The sequence below is a fragment of the Schistocerca nitens genome, chromosome 9 (assembly GCF_023898315.1).
Source record: "Schistocerca nitens isolate TAMUIC-IGC-003100 chromosome 9, iqSchNite1.1, whole genome shotgun sequence".
NCBI lineage: Eukaryota > Metazoa > Arthropoda > Insecta > Orthoptera > Acrididae > Schistocerca > Schistocerca nitens.
In genome coordinates, this window is record NC_064622.1 from 496928445 (window position 1) to 496937739 (window position 9295).

Genomic DNA, 9295 nt, shown 5'->3' on the forward strand with positions numbered 1-9295 from the left:
AAATTGAATCTGGACTAATTTCTGAAATGCCATCCTCCTAGCTTGGCTATCTCTCTCTCTCTCTCTCTCTCTCTCTCTCTCTCTCTCTCTCTCTCTCTCTCTCTCTCTCTGTGTGTGTGTGTGTGTGTGTGTGTGTGTGTGTGTGTGTGTGTGTGTGTGTTTTTTTTTATATTCCAATAAAGGCTTATCTGACCGAAGGCTTACTTGTTTGTTTGACAGTCTTTTTGTTTTGCCTCTCTGCGACAGCATCTCTGCTCTCTGCTGCATCGTGAGTAGCAGCTCCCTCATAACTGTATGTGCCATATATATTTTTTTTCGGCACCTTTTCAGAACTTATAAGTGGCACTACATTTTACATAATTTATGAAGGGAATAATGGACTATTTTTCATATATCTACTTACTGAGGAAGTATGAGGACACTGAGATTCTCATTTGATATTTTCATTTCTTCCCATATTCTTTTTATATGGATCTTCAGATTATGTGAAACCCGCTTACTTAATGCCTTTGCCTTCAAATCCTTCTAAATTTAACACATTCCTTGTCAAAATGTGTTTTACTACTGCTGCTTCGTCTGCTTTTGTCTTGTCTTTTATTATTATTATTATTATTATTATTATTATTATTATTCACTAACTTCCAGCATTCTGGAAGGCATCATTATGAACTATTCTGGTTTACCAAATTATGCAGTAAATTGCAGTGAACTGTCAAAAGTTGCAATATTAATTTCCTTTATTACTTGATGGCAAGTTTTGAGGCTAAGCTCTTTATTAAATCATCCAATAAGCTATACAATAACATACATACAACAGCCACTTATTTTATTATGAAGCAGTACAGGACTGAACTTGATTTACATAACAAATACCATTAGCTATTGTTTAAGAATAAAGGAGATGACTCACTGAAAGGCAGAAGTGCTGCACTGTCGAAAGGCACACAAACAAGTACTGGAGAACGAGAGCACTTGGAGATTTGCAACAAACTTATATAATTTTGAACCTGTACAAAACTTTTTCTCACTGACGACCCCATAAAAAATGAAAAGAAAATGTGTGTTGATTACTATGTTGCTGTTCATACAGTAAAACTGCCACATGAAGCATGGCATTTTAATTTATTATTCCTTTACTACTCGCTGTATTCATGACACATTTTGCAGACAGTATTCACATATACCACTGAATGTACCAGAAAAATTACATCATTGTACGACACGCAGTTCAAGAAATATGTCAAATACTGAGATGTGTGACAAACTACCACATCATGCATGTTTTAATTTATTACATCTTTGCTACTAATTCTATTCACAACACACTTCGCAGACAGTAAGAATATGTGCCACTGAACATGCAAAATTATATCATTGTACAGCACATTGTTCAGGAGATACATCAAAATAAACATTAAGCTGTGTGGAAACGAAACTGCAGTGTGAAATTCAGTAGCCATGCAGGTGATGTTTGTGTACAAAAATAATGTGAAAAATGTTAAATATGTGTGAAAGTATTTGACATTTGTCTATGTGAGCAAAGACACTGTTAAAAAAGTTAAACCTAAACCCCTGCAATGATTCCAGTCAAATTTGGTTCACATATTAGGGCAATCTCCAAAGAAATACTGTAGGGGTAAGAATCACCAGCCTCCTATTGGGGTAAGTGGGAGAACGTGGAGAGAAGGGAGGATGAGGAGTTGGACAGAGATAGGGGAGGGGAAATGGACAGAGACAGATGAGAGGAAGAGTTGAACAGAGATAGGGAAAGGGAAATGGACAGAGAAAGAGAAGAGGAGATGATGGACACAGAAAAGAAAGTGGAGGAGATGAACAAGGAGTGGCACAGAGAGGGGGGGGGGGGGGAGATAGAGAGAGGGAAGGGGGGGATAGAGAGAGGAGGGAGGAGAAGTGGTTAGGGAGAGTGGTCATGGGTTGAGAGATGGGGAGGACAAGATGGACAGACAGAGGAGGGAGGAAAACATGGATTAACAGAAGATTGTAATAACCAAACACCCATGCAATGCCCATTTCCTCAGCTAGCTGTAAAAGTTTTTATTTGATATGCCCTTTACATTTTGTATTACCTTTCATTCATGACAGATTTTTCTTAACGGTCTCCTTGTATTTTCTCTCCTAGATATATGAACTTACATATGCTTTCTATTTGATCAATGTCTGCATTTTTATGTTAGTGATGAATTTGGTTTTCTCTGCAGTGGTGGTGGTGGTGGTGGTAATCATTGCTTGGCTGCAGAAGGTGCTGCTACTAGGAACTGGAAAGAGTACACTTAACACGTTTGCTGTGCACATCAGTGCAAGCCACTAAACACATTCAAGTATCACCTTTACTGAATCATGTGATGAGGTCTGTGTGCTGTCTAGTGTATTATTCCAAATAATTTCAGAAACAAATCTGATTTATCACAAAAGCAAAGAAAATAAAATTTAAACTAAAAATAAATCTGCATTGTTGCTGAAGAATATGCACTGGCTTCAGAAACTTGGAAATGGTTATTAAATATGTAGAGGAACAAACATTATATATATGAAAGGATAAATCTCTCTGGAAATGTTAGAATTGCCGTTATAATACAAAATGTATGATAATGTTGTCTAAGTGTAGAGTAGCTGAAAAAGAATCTAGGATTGCATGGGCAAGCTCTGACTCCTGTGTAGTGTCAGTACATCTACATACATGTTCCGCAAGCCACCATACGATGCTTGGCAGAGGAAACAACTGTGTACATATTTCATATGAGCCTTGATTTTTCACATTTTGTCTTTGCTGTCTTTATGTGAAACAGACATTGGTGGTTGTAGGGTTGTTCAGTAATCTGCCCCAAATGTCAACTCTCTAAACTTTCTCAATATAGTGTTTTGCAGAAAGAACATTACCTTTCCTCCAGGGATTCCCATTTGAGTTTGTGTAGCATTTCCATAATATTTGCATGTTGATCGAACCTACCCTGAGTTGGTTTGATATCCTCCATTAATTGTGTGGCTATTTCATCATCAGTTACTTAACCAACATCACAGACCTGTCAGACATGTAAATTTGTATCTAACAGGCATGTAGCAACAGCATTTGAGAATTAAAGATGCTTATACTTATTTACAAGTCTAATTCTAGTAACCAAAATGTGGCAAATACGTGCAGTGGGAAAGTATTACAGTTGCTAATAGACTAGTGCCCAATACCATAATTGTACACCACATTTCAAGACGAAAATCTGAATTACAATCACCAGTGCCATTTAGTGGATCTAAGACACAGTCAGCAGGCTCAAGCACACTCTCTCAGTTTGAGTTAGAGTTTCACATTACCACAAATTCACTACAGTTATATGAATGAATAATTGGGGTGAAACGGTTGGGATGGGAAGTAAATAATGACTTCTATCCACCCAGGGCCTTGGAATGGTGAGAGTTGAACATTTGTGCCAGGCTGGGACTAGAGTCCAGATGCATCATTTCTCTAGAACGGCTGCCTTAACCGCTTCAGCTATTCTGACACACTTTCTATCAGATTCATATTCCTGCTCACTGCACCACAATGACCCCCACACATTAACCTCCTACTCGCAGATTTCTGATTCCCATAGGAGATCAGGCATTGGTTGTGCATCTGCACTGAAACTTTGTCATCAAACAGCCATTGCACCCATACAATTATAGATATGAGTGGTGTCTGTTTTGTCAGAGATATCTGGGGTTAATGGGAGGGGATCATTGTGGTGCTTTGTGCAGGAAATTGGAAATCTGAATCTGAAGAAAAGCTTGTCTGGATGGCTGAGGCACTTAAGGTAAACATTCTGCTGAAGCGGAGCATTTGGGTTCAAGTTCAATCCAGCACAAATTTTCAACTATCATTGCTGCATTGCCACAATGCTCTCTGGGGCTGAAAGTCATTATTTCCTTCCTATCCCTTTCCCTTTTCATCCCGTCTCGTTTCCTTTCCATTCCTATGACCCCAATTATTCATATGCATGCCCCAGCTATTTCATCGTGAGTGGTATTCGCACATACCATTTGCTGTGTCTAGACAAGACAGTCTAGACACAAGGGAGGTAGCCGAAAGGGCACGCGTCAATTCAAGCCGTCTTGCGTTAAGTCTGGAACAGGATACGTTATGAATGCTATAAAGAAAAGAACGGAGCTTCTCGTATACTTAACTTTTATTCACTTCTGTGGTACATCACTCTTGATAATACAAGTGAGACTCTCTCCAGATATGGTTAATGGCGCCTTGCTAGGTCGTAGCCATGGACTTAGCTGAAGGCTATTCTAATGGTCTCTTGGCAAATGAGAGAAAGGCTTCGTACGTGTAGTCGCTAGCAATGTCGTCCGTACAACTGGGGCGAGTGCTAGTAAGTCTCTCGAGACCTGCCGTGTGGTGGCGCTCGATCTGCGATCCTGACAGAGGCGACACGCGGGTCCGACATGTACTAATGGACCGCGGCCGATTTAAGCTACCACCTAGCAAGTGTGGTGTCTGGCGGTGACACCACACCATTCATATCTATAGTTATATGAATTACATACGGTTCGGCCCACAGGCGATCGGCAGCTGGTGGCTGTAGCAGTAGGCTGCAGTAGCAGTAGCAGTAGGCTGCAGTAGCAGTATCTATGCTATTCCCTTTACAGTACACAACAGCTCCCCATCCAAACAATTTTGACGTGCTGAGCATTGTACTGAGCTCAATGAAATTTTGTGCAAAGCCTCCTTTTCAGGTGTGGTATTGTGCTTTTGAAACAAATATTGTGCTGACAACACTGAATTTTGCATTGGAAAAAGTGAATGTAGTACCAAAATTTATGAGATTTATACCTAAAGAAGTGTAAACTTACTGTCCAAGAGTGATGTTATGCTTCCTACAGGGAATCTTGTACTGACAGTCACTAACTCACTATGTGTTTTACAGTGCATACTTAACATAAGACGTCTCCATAGGATTTCTAAATGGCACCACATGGCATACAACAGCAAGTCATTGAATTTTCAATTAAATTTTATGGTGAAATTAATGAATAACACTTCAAAATCAATGAAATTTCCACCTAAATAAGAGTTACAACACTGAATTTTGCCTTGTTGGTCCACCTCTTTTTGCACTTTATGCAATGTCATGATTCTGTGTTATATGGATTGGACAAGCTCTGGATAGGCTGAACAGGATGGAATACGTGTTTTTGTTGTTCTGTCTCCAGAAAGGACAAAAGATGTTTTTAAAAACTCAACAGCCAACTAGCACCAGCGATATTGAACTTTGGTTGTGTGCATCTGCTTAATGGTACTTTGCTCAGTACATTTTACATCTCTATTATAATTTTGAATTCACAGAATGCATGTAGTTCTGACCTATGGTAGTACTATCCATTGAATTATCACATTTAGGTGATCTGATTTCTACTATACATCCAAAAACACTACAACTAGGGAACTAAAGTGTTTCACACAGATTTTATGAATAGTGGTACTGGTGATAATAATAGCTTGATAACGTTGAAAGACATCAGGCTTTTTGCCAGCCAACTTTCATATTTATGTAATATTGTTTTATTATATTGCTCATGTAGCATTTTTATTAATTCATTCATCATTGGTCTGCAATTGTAGTGGTGAGTGTATTGGATCGGCAATTACATGTTTCTTATACTAACTGGTGGTGGCAGAGTCTGAATTTCCTCGCATGTGAGTTGCATAGATGGAGGCTAGGCTGATGTTGCTTGCTGTGGAAGAAAACAGAAATCTTGCTGGCAGCCACTTTGTGAAGAGTCTCAAGCAGGTACCGTAGAGCTGTGTCGAAGAGGAGCCAGACGATCCTCAGTGTCCTGAAATACACTGTTCTGATCTCCTGTGTGTGTGGAGGTAGGTGACTTCACAGCACCAGGGTGAAGTAATGCAAGAGGGGTGGTGTTAGGAAGCTGAGCAGCTAAACTCACTTGGGGGAAAAAAGTACATAGGTGGCTGCAAATGACCACATAGTCCTAGGCCCAGTACATTGACTTCTGTAAGTCAGGCCTGGGTGAGAAGCGGAAACAATGAATGCAAGTAAGTCATTGGTGCAGAGCTTGTGACATCATTGTTTGCAGTGTGGGTGGCCTTAATTTTGTTAGTGGGAGGTGATATTTGGATTTGGGAAGAAACACACCCTTTTTGGTAGGAAGTTGTATCATATGGAAAGCTCCTCATTGCTTAGAGTCAAATGGCTAATCCCACTATTGAATCATGAACCAAGATGACACAAAAATATCAAAAAGAGAGAAGACAGAGATTTTTAGGACAGCAGTAGTCAGGAGGTCAATGTAAGGAGCAGCAGCTGTAAAGCCTGTGTGTGCCAGAGTTGTGGTTGTGAGTACTGGAGGTAGCACATTTGAGACAAGTGCTTCCGTGCATGACTTTAGGAGGCAATTTTATTTTGTTACCAGTGGTTTGATTTGTGTGGGAATACCACAAATATGTACATTGTATGTATAATTGACAGTGGGAATGAAAGCCAGAGGTGTTGTGCCATACTGTGCACACACAAGATAGGAATACAGAGTGCTGGGGTGCGATTGTGAATTCTTATTTGAAAGTAGGTACATAGGTTTGTGGTGAGAGAGAGTCCAGTGCAATGAACCATCTCTCACAGGGTTTGGCAGCACTCCATTGGCAGAGATGAACCAGTTCCAGATGTGCACCAGCAGAAGCATCTTGTAGGCAGCACCTCTGTGCTAATTTGTTCCCACACACCAATGAGCAAGTGTCTTGTTCTGTTCTGGCATGACACTGTGAGAGATGTAATGAGTTCAGTCACTGATCAAATGAAAGTTAGATAACAGTTGTCTGATAGTCAGCTATTTTATGATTGAGCAGTTTGAGTAAACCAACTTCTTATACAGACACATGCAGTTAAAGGCCATTTTGTCTGTATTGTTAGGTATTACAATGGATCATACGAAATATATTTTTAGTTAACTTCAGCAATCTGTTCTGCATTCATATCCTATCGTCATTAGAACTAACCAGGATGAGGGTATCCAGATTTTGGGATACTTTGTTGAGATATAAGTAAGTCAAGTAAAATTCCTCTAATGGTAAATGGGCTGTATGATGCATTTCTGGCTAATATTCTGGAGCAGAATTGAGATAATCCTTTCACATGATAGAGTCTTTTGGGTAATTATAATATAACTGGATCATAGTTTAAATCATGGATCAAACAAACAACCATGAAAATCTTAGATGGAAGAGGGGACAGTGTTTTCTCAATTTAAAGTGTAGTTAATGATCATAGCAGCAGCAACATTTAATGTCATTTAGCATTATCGATAACTTTGTGCACACAATAAATCAGGGTTCATTCAGAATGTAAAAGAGTAATTTTCTGAGTCATTGGGCATACTTTTAACAAACATTGACAGAATATGTAGACTAGATAGTTCACTATTTTACCATCTTGGCAGAAGAAGAAATAACTACCAGAATAAAAGTGGCAAAACAATCAATAGTAGTAGTAGTAGTAGTAGTAGTAGTTTAAACATCCAGTGACAATATACATTGTAGGGATTTCATCAAAGACCATAGTATAACAAAACTAAGATAAGGGTGTACAGTTTCCTACATAATACAATGGTTCATTGTACCCATCACAATATTTATGGGCAATACACTTTGATTACTGTAATAATATAAAGGTATGAGAAGGATATTTTACATGAAATACATTACACGTAAATTATTGATTTAACACTTTTGTTCATAAAAATTAACATTGAGGCTATGGCAAGCATTTGATTTATGGTACTGTTAACAAATAGTAAATGAATGTAGTTACTTGCTACATGGTTACTGCAGATATTCACTTATAGTATAATAGCAGTTGGTCATTAAGAATTTAAATATAGCTTCCTTGAATGTAGACAATGTTTTTATTTCTTTTAGATGAGTTGGAAGTTTGTTGTACAAAATAGTACCCTGAATGTTGGTTTGTTTTTGTGTTAAAGCCTTGTTTACTCTTTTTATGTGGATGTCATTGCACTTTCTTGTATTGTAGGAATGAAGTTCTGAATTGGTTTTATAATTATCAATGTGCCACATTGATTGGGTCTTGATATCGTATATAAAAAATGAGAGAGGTCCTAGAACGCTTCCCTGAGGTACTCCAACACTTCTTCTTCTTCTTCCTTTTTTTTTTTTTTTAAATATATAGAGGCATGGTAAGGGTAGAAATACCTGTTTAGAAGGTGTTAGCCTAGTACTGTTTGAAATTATTCTAACAGCTCGTTTTTGTAAGGTGAAGATGATTTTCATATTTGCCTTATTATGAGCCCAGAGGGTTAGGCCATAAGTGATAGCAGAATGGATGTAAGCAAAGTAGACAGTTCTGCTACACTCTCTACTACACACAGTACTAATTATGCGGAATGCAAAGCAAGCAGAGCTTAACTTGTTAGTGACGTAGAGCATGTGGGCTTTCCAGTCTAAATTTTCATCAATTTGCACACCTAAGAATTTTGTGGCAGCTACCCTTTCAATTTGTTTATTTTGAATTTTGAGGTTCACATCATGATGAGACTTTGTTTTCCTGCAAGGTATATAATTAGTTTTTTTAAATATTTAAGGTTAGCTTGTTCAGTTCATACCAGTTTTGTATGTATTCCAAAAAACTGGTTGCAGATGTTGGCAATACCCTATTTATGTATGTTACAACAATATCTGTGTCATCAGCAAACAAAGTTATGTGCGTACCTCTGATTGGGTCTTGATATCGTTAATATATATGAAAAATAAGAGAGGTACTAGAACGCTGCCCTGAGGTACTCCAATTGGTACAGTCTGCATGTCTGATCTGTACACAATGCTTTGGTTTTTATTGTTTGCTGAGGTAATTTCTACTACCTGTTTTCTATTGTGGAGATATGACTGAAACCATTTTAATGCAACTCCTCGTATACCTATAGCTTCTAATTTGTCTAGCAAGAATCATGATCACCAGTATATCCTTTCTGTACTGTTATTTCTGTCAATTCCCATTACAATGTTTTTGATGAATTGGGTACATGCTGTTTCTGTATTCATGCCTTTGCGTAAACCATGTTGGTTTACAGACAAGAGATTGAATTTTCTGTGGAAATTTGTCATTGTATTTTTCATGACAGTCTATTATATTTGAAAATACAGATAACAAAGCTACTGGTCTATAGTTTTCCACTTCATATATATTACCATTTTTATACAATGGCTATATTTTTGAGATTTTTAATCTTTGTTGGAATGACCCTTCTGTTAATGATATGTTTATGATAT